At 35.0% G+C, this 16,617-nt stretch overlaps 1 pseudogene; it reads left to right on the top strand.

The window, feature by feature from the left end:
• Window positions 1-259: 259 nt before the first annotated feature.
• LOC142524466 (protein EXPORTIN 1A-like) lies at window positions 260-8,487 on the top strand (annotated as a pseudogene).
• The last annotated feature ends 8,130 nt before the right edge of the window (window positions 8,488-16,617 follow it).

Here is a 16,617-nt window from a genome sequence, read left to right as displayed (position 1 = left end):
GTGCCGAAAGAAGCGAGAACAATCCAGCAAATCGTGAGATGAAATGAAAAAGTAAATGCCGCCAACAGCCGTAGGCCGGCGCCGGTGACGGAGAGGAAAGGCAATCACCAAAGCTCAGAAAAAGGAAGAGCCGATCGAGCAGTGATTGGCTCGGATGTTTGAAAACTAGACGAGAGGGAGAGCATTTCAAATTTTTCTCTCTCTAGGGCTTTTTTTTCTCAAACTCAGCAGACAAAAACTAGAATCTTGATCTCATTAGTGCCTTCTATATGTATTATTACGTATATGAGGTTTTTTAAAACGGTTGTTGCATCAGTTGGACTAATTAGCGATTGACATATTAATGAGTTCATGTAGGAAGTTCTCTTTGTTGAGATTTTACCCTAGAGTATGTTACTGGATATCATGCTTAGTAGTTAGTCATACGTGGACAGTTGTTTTTTCATCTTTAGTTCTTTCATTTTCCAGGTAAGAGCTCCCATGCTTGTGCATTGTTCCAAACTATAAACCCCACTTGAATTATTCTGTGGCTAAAAGTGTTGGAACATTGATTGTGGCCATTGGTTTCCTTCACTGAAATAACTCTCCTCGGGCTATCCTTTTTTCCTCTGATGCAGTCTCATATTCGAGTTTTAGAATCATCGCAAGAGAACATAAATGGGCTGCTGATTGGCCTCGAGTTTCTAATCAATCTCATATGTGGATGATACTGAAGTTTTTAAGGTAGACTTGTTTCATCCTCAATTTCGTTATATCCATTATTGATTTATTTTGTGCTCCAACACTACTGGGAGCTCCTAGTTTTGATCTTGATCTGTCTAGAAACAGTCAATAGGATATGATACTTGGCAGTAAAGCTGTCACTACACTAGCAGCCACCAAGGTAGTTTTTGAGGTTTATTGGCTTGCAGGTTTGTTTGGACTATTGGAACTCCTTAATTTTGGAGCTGTTTGAAGCTCATCATAATCTAGATAATCCCGCAGTGACTGCAAACATGATGGGACTACAGGTGCAATGATGTTTTACCTACTCTGTCTTCAGTTAGTTTAAACCATAGAATCTAGCTGCTTTCTATATTTATGTGAATTATGTTCTCTTGATAGAGTAGAGATATAGAATAGATGTTTTTCGAATCAGATTCTGACCTAAAAGATATGGGAATCTGTGTAAAGTTATGCCTTGTTAAGGTTGATTATTTTAATGTTATTTTCTCTAGCAGTTGGTTGGTTGGTTGGTTGGTTGAAAACCCAAAAGGGAAACTTACTGGGATATGTCTTTATACATTTGACGATATTCCTCGGTTCTTGTTGCATGCATTTCATGGATGGTGAAAATGTGAAATCCATCTTGGATTCAGGTCTGAATTTTCATGGTGCATTGTGGATAACATACTGAGTTGGAATTATTTTGTGAGCTGTGGGTAGACTTGAATATCATTCATTCTTTGTGTTGCCCACTTAAATGGATCCTCGTCTTTAATAAAATAGATGACTTATTCCAATTTTATTTTGTTTCTGGTTAGCCTTGGACGTAAATTTGCTATATCTTATATAGAATGAAGTCAGCAGCCCCATTTTTCTTTGATTATTCCAATTTAATTTTGTTTCTGGTTAGCCTTAGACGTAAATTTGCTACATCTTATATAGAATGAAGTCAGCGCCCCATTTATCTTTGATATAATTGCCTTTCCAGCATCAGTTTTTTAACAAGAATCTAACCGTATCATAGCGACACTGTCTGACTTGTTCCTAATGTTGTATTGCACCTTGATTATATTTTAATTTTTTCAAGTAGGCGAATTGGCTAAAACTTGTGCATCAGTATCATATCCATTTAAACTTTGAGAGGCTAAATTTTTCTGGTCTATTGTTGGTTATGTTCTTTGCCCTTGTGATGGTAATATTATTTTGAAAATAAGAATTTAATGGTCCTGAGAATGGATGTATAATTGATAAAATTTATAAATCTTACTAATCTTTAGATAAAGAGATACAATTAAATGATAGATTTTTTAGCATTCCCTGTATTTTTATTAAACAACGTGACCTTTTCCTTATACCAACTTTAACTTTATATAGATGTATACAATAGCTGCCTGATTTTTGTATTGAACAACTAGACTCCAATTCTTCCTCTTCCCGGTATGGTCGATGGACTTGGTTCACAACTCATGCAGCGACGACAGCTGTACGCCGGACCAATGTCAAAGTTGAGACTGCTGATGATCTGCCGCATGGCAAAGCCGGAAGAGGTGCTTATAGTTGAGGATGAAAATGGAAATATAGTTCGTGAAACCATGAAAGACAATGATGTGCTTGTGCAGTACAAGGTCCTTAATCTTAAAAGCTTAAATTCCCAAAGCACTTCATGTTTCCTTGTTTTTCAATTTGAATCTTGTGCATAGTATACTACATGTTGACACGCTTGTCTAAAAACTTGCAGATTATGAGGGAAACTCTGATCTACTTGGCTCATCTTGATCATGAAGACACAGAAAAGCAGGTATTCATTTCTGCACCTATGTGAGTTTGTGGAAAGGAGTTGTTTGTGTCCTATTTACTATGGTCAAATGTTTGTGCTGCTGTAAAATTCAATCAGGTTATGAAACACAATTAGAGTTGAGATACTGTTATATGACTATGAGATGCCATTTAAGTTTAGACATGACTTATTCCCTTCTCCCCCATATTGTTTGGAATAAACTAAAGTCATTGAGAGACCAGAGTCCGAGACTAACGTTTATCGTGCTTTTCTGAATGTTTCATGACAGATGATGTGAATTCTATGTGTGAGTTTTGTTTTTTGATATATTTTTCTAGTATTTAGGAATTACTCTTGGGGTACTGAATTCTTATTGCCGCATCTGAGTCCAAGAATAATGTATAGCTTATATCATGTCTGGAAAAAAGATGTTGAAATCCCTAATAAAGGAATAAATGCTCGCTACTGGCTTTGTCAATTTACATCTCGTGGTTCTCTTTTAGGTGATGGTTTGATTCCAATGTGAGTTTTTTGTTCCCTAACTTAACCACAGCCTTTTTTAAAATAGAAAACATCATCATTTAGGTAGTCATGATTATCTGCTTGGACTCTGGTACTGTTGTCACTATCAGTTTGGCTGAAGGCTTGATGTGGTGCTCTCATTTCTTGTTATTCTGTGTTTGAGTACGACCAATAATTTTAATTTGTAGTATAATTATGTTATTATTTTCGTTCTCTCCCCTAGTTTTTGGATAATTCACCAACTTCTGATTATATTTCCAGATGCTGATGGCCTTTGTATTTGATTTTACGTGCTTTTGACTTCAACGAAACTCATTTTCTGGATCTAATTTCTTTATATTATAAATTCAGATGCTGAAGAAATTAAGTAAACAACTGAGTGGAGAGGATTGGACCTGGAACAACCTCAATACATTATGTTGGGCAATTGGATCTATCTCTGGTTCAATGGTGGAGGAGCAGGTAGGAAATTTTTTTCTTTTTTAATTTGTAGGGGAAATTTTATATGCATTTTATTCTTGTTTTTTGCGTACTACATAATATTTGTCATCTTAGTTCCTTTATATATTTATTTCTTGTCTTGGGATGTGATTGCTAGTAATATTATGAAAGTTCTGAGCCTTTATAGACATATCTTTGATTTGTAGCTAAGCCAAAGCTTGCACAAGACATTAGTTTTCATTCAACTATATGTTTTGATTCTTTGTATCCCTTTCCACAGTTGTAAACTATTTATCCTTTGTACATGTGGCCATTCATTGATAGCAATTTAGCATGAGGAATTAGGTGATAAGATTCATTTTTATTCATCGTGTAATCATGGTTGAGAACATGAATGTGTTAGTTTGATTCTAGTTTTATGGTTTAATTTTGAATCATTAAAATTGAAGTTTTATTAGTTATGTGTGCTCTTGTTCAAAACTATTCTTAACATATAATTAAAATCAATCCCTTTTTCATCATTGTGGTTGCATCATTTTTTTTTTCATGAAAGAATCGTCTCCTACTCTCTGTTCTACATTTGAAGGAGTTGTGCAACTTTTTTACCTTTGACAGGAAAACAGGTTTCTGGTGATGGTCATTCGTGATTTGTTGAACCTTTGTGAAATTACCAAAGGAAAGGACAATAAAGCAGTCATTGCCAGTAATATAATGTAAAGATTGTGGAAATATTATTTTCTCCTTTCTTAGATATTGACAATCGTCGGTTATGGTGCTGAATGAGAACTAGTTCTGATTGATGAGATATCTATAGTTCACTGTATAATTGTATGCTACTTAAGAGACATTGCTTATCTAATTTGTATTATCCTCTTTGATTCACTTTGGTGGATGCAGGTATGTGGTTGGGCAGTACCCAAGATTTTTGAGGGCTCACTGGAAGTTCTTGAAAACTGTTGTGAACAAGTTGTTTGAATTCATGCACGAAACCCATCCTGGAGTTCAGGTTTAATCTGACCTTGCTCATTTAAAAATTATTTCAAATAATAATGCGCATATCGTAGCCGCTGGTAGGGTAGGGTACTTCTGTTCTTCACTTCTTCCTACTTTGGTTTTCCTTTTACATCCTGCATTTTAGCTTTGGACTTACGCGGACATGCTCCTTTATTAATTCTTCAGGTTTTTTATTGTGATCCTGTCTACTTGTGTGTAGGACATGGCGTGTGATACATTCTTGAAAATCGTGCAGAAATGCAAACGAAAATTTGTTATTGTACAGGTCGGGCTTCTATCGATCACTTTTTCTGATGATAGGATTAGACAAACAATATCTTTGATAGCCAACAATTTTTTAACCTTGCATGCCATTTCTTTATTCCAGGTTGGAGAAAATGAACCATTTGTTTCAGAACTATTAACCACTCTTCCAACGACTATTGTAGATCTTGAGCCTCATCAGATCCATTCCTTTTATGAATCTGTAAAACCTTGTTATTTGCCACATTTTAATTTAAGGAAAGGAGAACTGCGATATTATTGATTTAAGACTATGCATTAGTTTTAAGCGTCGTTTCCTTGCCACTGTAGGTGGGTCATATGATTCAAGCAGAATCGGATCCTCATAAGAGGGACGAATATTTACAACGATTGAGGAGCTTCCTAATCAGGTAACTTCCTGAGTGTTCACCTGTTTGTAGAATAAATCCCTGTTAAAGGTCTCTGCCTTCTTACTTCCTTTTTGTGATCATTACTTTCTCCACCTTCTTTCCTTTTCGTGATCATTACCTATACTAGTGTTAACCGGAGCTCCTGTCGAGCTTGACCTGTTGCTAATGCATTGTGTTTTGCAGAAATGGGGTGAAATTATAGGGCAGGCTCGTCAGAGCGTGGATTTCCTGAAAGATCAAGATGTGATAAGGGCAGTGCTTAACATATTGCAGGTATGTTTCTCTCAGAGTAAGTATGGAGTTATTCATGTATTATAACTGATTTACCATTGATCCTCTGTGCATTCTCGTATCTACAATGTCTGACGGTAAATGAAGATGTTGGCTATACCACATCTTATTCTTAGATGGTAGAGGGCACACATGATTTTTCTTAAAAGAGAGAACAGCTCATTCATCAATGTGGTGTCTTGAATTATTTGTGTTACTAAATACTACTCATTTCGATTCTTCTAAATTTATTGTTACACAAGTACTCTGATGCGTGCTTATTTTTCCCCAGACAAATACTAGTGCTGCCAGCTCTCTTGGAACATATTTCATGTCACAGATTTCTCTAATCTTTTTGGACATGCTCAATGTGTACAGGTCTGTCCAGATTTGTTTGGAATCTCTAATTAAACATTTTGTCCAAGGATGTTCACCTCGACAACTCTTTTCTTATTAAGATTTTGTTTGTGTGCTGCAGAATGTACAGTGAACTTATATCTACAAGCATCCAACAAGGAGGGCCATATGCTTCCAGGACATCCTTTGTAAAACTTCTACGGTGAGGTCCAAATTTTGAATCTTTGTTTGCATGTTTGTTGGATTTTGATATTCATGTTGACCACTTGTATTTTAACAGCTCAGTCAAGAGGGAAACATTAAAGCTCATTGAAACATTTCTTGACAAAGCTGAAGAGCACCCTCATATTGGTAAACAGTTTGTTGCCTCCAATGATGGATCCCTGCTTGGTGACTATGCCCGGAATTTACCTGATGCAAGAGAGTCGGAAGTTCTTTCTCTCTTTGCCACAATTATAAATAAGTATGCTTTAAAAAAAAAAAATTGTGGTGTTTTTCGTTTTATTTTCTGGGCCTGCTGCTCTTTGCTCATTGTTTCTTACTTTGTTTAGGTACAAAAGGGCAATGATTGAGGATGTTCCTCGCATATTTGAAGCTGTTTTCCAATGTACTCTAGAGGTTGACAAAATACTTTTTGCTAATTAATTTAAATTACCATGTCTCGGTTAAAAAAAAAGCACCGGTTTGCCAAACTTTAGTTTAAGTATTTATTATTTCACATCTCCCTTCAGAAATATAGATGCACATGAAATAGACATGGGAAAGGGCAAGTGTGTACAAGCTAATATTGCCATGCATATTGTTATTTTGTGATTGAAACAGGATTCAAGTCATCCTGAAATGATCTCCGCCTCTCTTTGTAATTCAATAAGTGTAGTATTGCTCCTCCCTAAGCCAATGTAAAGATTCAATGTTGCATAGACCTAACTTTGACTATGTCAGCTTGCTCCGGAAATTTCCTTTCACATTTCTCTTTCATTTGTTTTCATAGATCAGAGAATGGTTTGTGGCAAGTGTGTGTCGCGACTTTTCTAGGTTCAAAATTTGAACTTTTATTCGACTCTAAGTGGCTGTCTTTACTGGATTCTTCTATGGGAACTACCATATCATCTTGTGTGCTTGACTTCATTGGTTACATGGCAGATGATTACAAAGAATTTTGAAGACTATCCTGAGCACAGACTAAAGTTTTTTTCGTTACTTCGGGCAATTGCTATGCATTGTTTTCTTGCTTTGATGCACTTGTCCAGTGAGGTATGTTGTCATACATAATATTCCCAATCACTTTCTTGATGAAAATCTATGACATATGAAGCTGTTCCAAATATTCAGGGCTTTAAACGAATCTTATTTTAAATAAATTGGACTTTTTATAGCCATCTTTTAATGAATACAATGTTTACTGTTTTTGTTTAGCAACTAAAACTTATCATGGATTCCATCATTTGGGCTTTCCGGCATACTGAACGAAATATTGCTGAAACTGGACTCAACCTGTTATTGGAGATGCTGAAAAACTTTCAGGTGTTTTTTGGTTTGTTTTTGTGTGCGTCGCACAATTCATTCTGGGCTAGGTCTTATGCTCCCTTTCATGAATTGGCAGGTTTCTGAGTTTTGTAATCAGTTCTATAGGACTTATCTTTTGACAATAGAGCAAGAAATCTTTGCTGTTTTGACTGACACCTTCCACAAGCCTGGTTTTAAATTGCATGTGCTGGTGTTGCAGCACTTGTTTAGCCTGGTAATCTTACTCTGTTTTCTATTGTTCCCTTTCCTTGTTTCTTTCTTTTTTCTTTCCCCAATAAGGATGCTGGCTGTTGCTTGGCGTTTGGTTTGCCCAAACTGCCTTTGTATTCTATCTTTATATTTTTAATCACTTGGGCTTCCCTAACATTTTTGTCAACGTAGGTTGAATCTGGTGTCTTGACTGAGCCTTTGTGGGATGTTGCAACTGCTCCTTATCCTTATCCTAATAATGGCATATTCGTTCGTGAATACACAATTAAACTTTTGAGTTCATCCTTCCCTAACATGACGGCAATTGAGGTACTGGAGAAACCTGTGGACAAAGTTTGTGAACATATTTATTATTTCACCTGTAAAATCTACCTTTTTTTGGTCTTATCAGGTAACCCAATTTGTAAATGGTCTTTTTGAGTCGAGAGCTGATCTTTCGTCGTTCAAGAACCACATAAGAGACTTCCTTGTGCAGTCAAAGGACTTTTCAGCTCAGGTAAAGTGTTGGTATGTGAATTCATGCAATATCCACATCTTGATTTGCTGAGTCTGCTTAGGTCTTATTTTTCTGTTTACATCAAATTTCTATTTTTCCCTAGAATTTCTCCTTTAGATCTTTTAGATTGTCTGAAATTGAGAGAATGTTAATAATTCCGATTCATTTCTGAACACTTCAGTTTGTTTATGAGGTGGCATTGGATTATAATATTACAGATTAGATATCTCGGGCGTTTAGGTTTTTAATAAAATCTTGGCTGTCAGCTACTCCAGTTGTCCCATGTCCAAAAACGGTGATCTAAAATTAAATGCTTAAAACGATGGTGTCCTTTTGATGAAGACGGGTGACTGTTAGTGTGAAAAAGTTTGGAAGTGATGTTCGTGATATACTTAGCTTTGAACGTTCATCCCCTCTCAACCTCACTTCAGTTTATAACCCTGTACTGATCCTACTTTATAATACAGGACAACAAGGCTCTTTTCTGCGGAGGAAGCTGATGCACAGAAAGAAAGGGACCGACAAAGAATGCTATCAATTCCAGGGCTGATAGCACCCAACGAGATACAAGATGAGATGTGGGACTCGTAAGGTGCTGTGCAGAATTATTAAGCTATTTTTGTGGATTTTGAACTCTGAAATTAAGCTTTCAGCCCCTGGGAGTCTACAGTTATTCTTTCAATGAAATCCCGTGTGTAATTTTCCCTCGATTTTTTTCAGAAAATTTAACTTCTCGTGCGAAGTGGTGTGTTGGCCGTGGGAGGCACACTGACTTGTTACTGAAGAAACTATATGCTTCTGGTTGTAGAGTATTTAGATCCTACAATAGAACTACAGTTTTTCAAGAATCTGTTTGTGACATTGTAATTCCAAATTTCCCCCGGGTGAGGACGTAGTGGCGTTTCAGGATAGAAACTAATGTATACAAGATTTGTGGGTGTGCGCAGAAATCCCTTTTTAGTTTATTGTTAGAACAGTTTATGTATTTTGGATCTGGGAGGTTTTTTTTTCTAGTGATGTTTCATATGGTCGTTTGTGGAATATTTGAATTGTTCCATTTTGTTCCTGGAAACAATGAGTGGTCTCGGAAGGTTTGCCTATTTTCTTGTTAAATTAATATTTGAAGGTCGTACGAAGACAACAAATAGAGTTATTATGATATCCTATCGTGGAAAAGCCAGTTTTGGTGCCTAAATGAACTGGAGTTGCATCATCATTGGAATGATGCTTCATTACCTTGATTGATTCATAGACTAACATGACATTAATTTTACAGTATTTGTTTTCCCAAATCATTAGATTTTTTTTAAATCTAAACTAAAATAAAAAAACTAGGTAATATATTTTTTTTTTATTGAAGTTGAAATAAAAAAACAAGATAAGATACATAATTATTGTTTAGTATCACAAAGAAGACATGGCGTTTTCATTTGATGAATGAATGGCCAAGAAACAACTGTTTACTAAATGATATTGTTTGTACTATATTTTTGTGACGTGGGTGTGTTACGTGTAAATATGCATCAATTTGTGTAAAAATGAAAAAAAATTTTAACTTTTAAAAACAAACGATTGCTGATACCAATTTTGACCGTCTGTTATGATCTTCTAAACAAATATAATGCTATAAACAAAGAAAATTAATTAAAAACTACAAGAAATTGAGAGATAAACTTCTAAAATGATTTATATTATCAATAAACTGTAGAAATTTACGAAATATTAACATGAAACAAAATTATTGTTAAAATCTGAAAGAAAATGAGTTGAACTAATAAAATCTGGAATGAAAATGATTGACTAAAGCTATGAAAATACTATAATTTGTGCGAGATATTCTTTTTTTTTTCTCTGGCAGATGCCCTCTTATTCTTCACAACACTGCGGTTTTCCCACTCTTTCCACTACTCCACGATCTTGTCCATTATCTCTCTATGATCTCTTCATGTTTGTACGCATTTTTATTTATCTAAATCCACTGATTGACCTCTTTGTTTTCTCTATTAATTTAAATTTTTGGGCTTGGACAATTAATTGGGCCCAATTTAATTTTAGGTGCAAACAAATGCCCCCACAAGACTGGCCCGATGGGCCAAAATACCTCTAAATTAGGTCTTATACTATCTAGTTTTACCCATTTGCAACAATAGTCAAAAATTGTATTTACGAAGTTGGACTGCTTTCGGAAGCAGAGTTAGAGAAATTCACTCCCCCGTCAAATTTCAAATTGAGAGAGAACTTCACACTCACCACCTGCCTCAAAATTCTACTCAGGTTTCCAATAAAAGTCTCAATCTCTCCTAGAGTTCCAAGCATTCATCGTCCAAAGCCACAACTTCTCCTTTCAACCTTCTTGTTAATCCCGGTGCCATTTGCACTCCACTCAAAACCAACCACTCTTGCTCTCTACTCCTGCACTATAGCCACCTCTTACGTTAGCCATGCTAATCTATAAATCACTTAGATCACCCTTGCGCCTTAATGATGTTTGTGAATTTGGCCCAATGAAAATCCATAAACATTTGCAAGAATCAAACTTGTTCCAATCATGAATCCTTCTTATGCTACCATCACACATTCGTCGTGCCTGTACCGCTGCTTCTTACATTTACATCATAGTTCTTCCACTCCGGTATCCAATCTAGTTTGTCGCCCAATATGCAAGCACGAGTCACCACTGCCTGCCCCTACTCACGACTCCACCAATTGTCGCGAGTTCCTGCATCTCTGACTGCCGCTGTTTCTTACCTTTAAGTCACAATCTTGCTACTTTCTTAATTTTTTATTCCAGCCTACACTCTTAAGTAAGACCAAGACCTTACGTACCGAATATATAATATGGCAAACATGGAAAGCACAATCAGTATCAGTATGAGTGGAGGGCCGAAAAGACGAAGAAGAGTACGATGTTCTTTCTTCATCTCATTAGGACCACCACATGACAACAGTGAAAACGGAAAGGAATTCCACGGGGAAATCATACTAAAGGGCTACTCTTTGGCAAATTGTGATTGAATACAACGTAAGAATTATAAAAACCTACATAATGTGACTTTTATTGCACATGGTGTTTCAAACTTTGATATGGTTGTGACTGATCTTCCATCTACTATTGAAAGTCCCTTACTTTTAACTTTAAAATGTAAATAAATATTAGAAGATTTTTTTTATAAATATTTTTTTTATCCTCAAAACCCTCCAACATAAAAATAATATTTAAAAACTCAATTGCATAAAGTCCATAATCGTCAACCATAAAATTGTACTTCAATTTTAAAATAATAAATTCATAATCGTCAACCATAAAATCGTACTTCAATTTTAAAATAATCCAACGACTAAACTTCAAAATAAAATATAAAATATTTAAATAAATAATCTTCAAATTATTTGCGTAAAAACTTAAAATACTAAGTAAGTGCGGAAAATAAAGTCTCTTGAGAGTGTACTGTCGGACTCGATCCACTCAAGCATCAACACCTCCCTAAAAATCATCCTCACTTGCAACCATCCAAACCTAGTGAATCTAATGACTCATCACGTTCTAACCATACGTAACAAATAGTACATATACAGGCTCATGCATTAAAATCATACATTTATTTAAAATAAGCTAGCATAAATTTGTAAGCGTAAATAAATCATAAATCATTAAATCGTAAAGATTTCAATCATCATATATCATTTTGGGTAAAGTTTGATCATTGAAAGTGACTAGCTGTAATCGTATCATAATGTGGTCGACTGATCAGTCTTAGCTCACCATTATATATGGGGGCGGGCGTTAGCAACATTCGTCATTGGACCTTGCCAAATATGGAAATACGATTGTCGGGCTCCCTTTGGCCTTCTCTCGTAAACGAGCTCCCTCTGGGGTCTTTTTCCTCACGATATCCCCAATCATATCATATCATATTTGTCATAGTCAATTCACATCCTTCAAAATATTTTCCTTTCCTTTTATTTATGAAATCGTATCCTTCAATACACATATTTTATATCATCATATAAAATATATATGGATATTGATTAAATTAAATAACTATTATTTAATTTATATAATTAACTCATAGGTTAATTTAAATCTAGACTCCTCTAGAACATTTACGAGAACTTGTATATGTTAGAACTCACAACTACCAGTACAATAATTTAATTAGTAAATTCTCAATTCGTTAAATAAATGATTTCGAACTCATTATAACCTCGATCGACGATTGAGAGCGCCAATGTATCAACGATACAAGTCTTTTTTCATATAATGAAAAACGAAAATTTCAAAAATCAAAATTTTCACTTATCATATTGGGCGACTGGCAGTTTAGTGAACTTCTTCACAAAACAGACAGTTCCACTCTCCTTCCTTAATTCGTAATCATGCTAACTTCTATTTTTCATTCTATGGAATCAGCTCATAAACTCTTTTATAAACTTTCTGTTTGATTTCCATCAAACTGTAGTCGTCAAATTTCAACTCCTTGAAACTTGACTATCTCAATGGAACACATAATTCGATACTTGTGTGACCATCAATGATTTAAGGATACATCTAGCAGTGGGTTCACATCTTCATATGATTCAGAATAACATTTATTTTTATCCGGGTTTAACCTAGTTAACCCATTCTGTACATCAACTCCTTGATCAAGAATGTCAAAACTCATTTCTGATTGCACCCATCAGATCATGGTAAGAGCGTCTAGTAGTATCATCCCATGATCCCCTAGGTATCACTGATAGTGCCTTGCAAAAACCTTTAGTCATGATTAGCGTACAGTACGGTCCCTTCAACACATATATCCCAATGGAGTCTGCAACCATTGATATATCGAGAGTTGCATATGAACTCGATAACGATGTGATTTATCTTTGAGTACTAATAGTGTCATGGTATGTGCAACTAGGAAACACATTTCTTAAAGCATATTTCTTGCTCTGGCCAGAGACTCTTGCACAATTAACTCATTAGATCACATAGGATATCTTCACCCGTAGGCGAGTGGTGAATACTCGACTATAATGCATTTGCTCCTACGTATTTTGAAACTACACCTAACCTTAGCATCTAATGACCCTCAATGGAGCTGGTAAACGGATCAAAGTGCATGTTAGTACGTATATCCCCTACATTGTCCCGAGTCTAAGGACTAATGGTGTACAATCATAACTGCGGACTATTTCACTCGATAAGTGAGAACCACTTGGACAGTTCGAGGGAGTGTTTTTCAGTGCATCGTCATATAATCACTCATCTGTGTGAATGGACATCTCCATGCCCTTGCAAATGAAACATGTCGTTTATATCACAGATGCTAGTCTCAAAGCTCGAGCAACCTTTATCCTTATTTTAGGCGGTTGATTCAACTAGGAACATGTTCGAATATGTTTAGAATATACAATACACTTCCTAATGAGTTTCATGATCTTACGTTGCGACGCAGACCTCATGGTATCAATTGTATATTCAAAGACTTTATCTATGGAGCATACATGAGTATACATATAAATTATAATGTCATAATCGAATGAAATCATAAAATATTATTAAAATAAAGATTGTTTTACATTAGAATTAATAAAAGCCCGAGCCATGAGTTGGCTTGCTGGACACCTACTGTAACACCAATGAACTTATTTCACCCTTTAGATGAGTAACAAACATGAGATTGTTATCAGTACCCATTGAGAAGTTAGAGAAATTTCAATGTCTGCTTCATTTCTGAAATAGTTTTCAACAAAACATATTTCAGTCATGTAGATGATCATTATCCTTGACAGTTAAGAATGATGAAGAACAAGCAGATGATTAAATAAACCATTGTTAGGCTGTTGAAAATGATGTTTTAAAGTTGTTATGTTATTAAAAATTTGTGTGTAGTTGATTTACATTGTATATTTTAAGATGTACGAGCATATTGCATTATGAACAAATATACCGATTTAAGATATTTTTGTACTATGATGCTTATTGTTTTTAAATTTTATTTATTAAACAATGTCAATATTGTTGGCTCCGAATTAGGGTCTGACATGCACAATAGTCAAGAGTTTACTCGACCCTACCCTACTGGCAGTGCCCGCAAGGGTCGATCCAACGGCTCAGATTTTTTCGAGTCAATTTTTTTTTTTCTTACATGGAGGTGGACCCGGATCACTCATGTGGAGTGATCGGGGCCGTAGTGCCTGTACGGGCAGGATGAAACAATCCATAGTCAAGAGACACTACACATTTAAGTTGTATTTGTCTTCACTTATAAATAACTAATCTAAATTATTATATAAATCCATTCTAAGTTAAAATTATTTTTAGGAAATTATAATTTATAGATTTGTTAATATAAAAATGATTGATTTTTTTAAATAAGAGAAAAAAAATTAAAACAACTAAGAGGGACGGGGCTTTGAAAATTTTGATTTTTTAAATTATGAATATATTTATAATAAAAAATAATATTTTTAGTATAAAAATTATTTTTGTGTGTGATCCAATTAGAAAATCCAAATCATAAAATTGACCAATGAGACAGTGTAACAAGAATTTTTATACTATTTTGTTTACGATGACGTAATTATTGATATATTTTTCAAAGATATTGGCATAATCCCCTCAACCGGCTAAACCGCGATATGCAGTTTCAACATTTGTTCACCCGTGAAACCTGAATCATTAAAGAGAGACAAAAAGTCATCAAAACCCGCCAAACCTATCCATTACGCCTCCATTTGAGACAGCTTCAATGTAAATGCGATGTACATAACTAGAGAAATTACATGTTTAGTGGTCTATTTGTTATCGGTTTAATTCACTAAACTTTATTTTTTCATCATAGAGTTCTGTGACATCGTTGTCCTCAATATCTATTGTTATGTCAGAATTTTTTTATAACAAGTCAACATTTTCCGATGAGGTTCAACTGAAAATACTAAAATAAAAAAAAAAGTGTAAATTAGTAGAGTAATATAGTAAATTGACGGATAACATGAACACAAAATAATAAAAAAATCTGCAAGTTACATGGTAAAAAAATTATTTTTTTCGTATAAAAACATAAAATAGGTGCAGTATTCCATCTGTTTGAAAAGATTTGTTGTAATTATATTATATGATATAAATCTATATATAAATTTTACTCGACGAATAAATTTTAACGATAAACATTTCGAAAGTACTTTTTACACTATACACACTGTTATTGTCTCGAGTTCGAGATCTGTATCTCGACCCCAAAATGTTTTTTTTTTTTAAAAAAAGTTACCATTTTACAAACTTTAAAATTGACAAAAAGAAAAGAGAAGAGGTCATCCAACATCCTCCACTTTCATGCTTGTGTTCTGTCCATTTTGGGGACATTAATTATTGCCAAACAAACGACTAATTTACAGTCCATTTAGGCTAACTAGGGCCGGCTAAATTCATGCTGATTCGGTTGAATTTGTGGGTGTACATGAATTAATTGGATTAGTCCAACTAATTTAATCAATTAATCTAGGTCCATTAATAACTTTAATATTTACTATGTTGGATTTGTACTCTTACAAGCCCATCAAACATATTTCCCACCATATTTAATTTATTAATTAATAAGCTCAACTTTTGAGTTTAATAAATTCAACATTTGAATTTATTATTTAAATTATAAATTCAACTCCTTGAATTTTATCACCTCCAAAATTTAGTATTTAATAAACTCAACTTTTGAGTTTAATAAATTAAATTATCAAATTTTATAAATTCAGCTTCTTGAATTTATTCTCTCAAAATTTAATTATCATAAATTCTAACTACTTGAATTTACTATATAATATAAATTCAACTTCTTGAATTCATTATCTCAACGAGAACAAACGATCCAGTGCTTGTGTGACCCACAATGGTTCAGGGATACAGCTAGCCGTGGGTTCACAACTCTTTGTGATTCAGAACATAATCCTTTATTCGGGCTTACCCTAGTTAGCCCATTCTTTTCATCAACACCTTGATCAAGAATGTCAGAACTCGTTTCTGATTGCACCCATCGGATCATGGTAAGAGCGTCTAATAGCATCGTCCCATGATCCCCTAAGTATCACTGATAGTACCTGCAAGAACCAGTCGATTATGATTAACGTACAGTACGATCCTTTCATCTCATATATCCCGATCGAATATGCAACTATTGGTTCATCGAGGGTTGCATATTAATTCAACAACTATGTGATAACTATAATAATGGCATCGCGTGTACTATTGGAGAACTCCTTCTCCAACGTACATCTCGTACTCTGGCCAGAGATTCCATGCACTATTATTTCATCAGATCACATAGGATATCCACACCCGCAGGTGAGCGGTTAATCCCCGACTACAATGCATTGGCTCCTATATGTGTCGCAACTCTATCCAACCTCGCCACCTGATGACTCTCCTGGAGCCGGTAAACGAGTCAAAGCATAGCCCTAGCATATAGAGCCTCAGTGTTGTCCCGGGTCGTAACGACTAATGGTGGACAATCATAACCACAGACTCATCCTCTCGATGAATGATAACCACTTGGAAAGTCCGATGGAGGGTTGTTCGTTATAATCATCATATGACTACCCATCTGCATGTTTGGACATCTCTATGCCCTTACCAAGAAACGCAGTACACAACATCACAGATGCTA

This window comes from Primulina tabacum, chromosome 14 (assembly GCF_025594145.1).
Source record: "Primulina tabacum isolate GXHZ01 chromosome 14, ASM2559414v2, whole genome shotgun sequence".
Classification (NCBI taxonomy): Eukaryota; Viridiplantae; Streptophyta; class Magnoliopsida; order Lamiales; family Gesneriaceae; genus Primulina; species Primulina tabacum.
The sequence above is the reverse complement of the archived record's forward strand: the minus strand, read 5'-3'. Positions and strand labels throughout refer to the sequence as shown.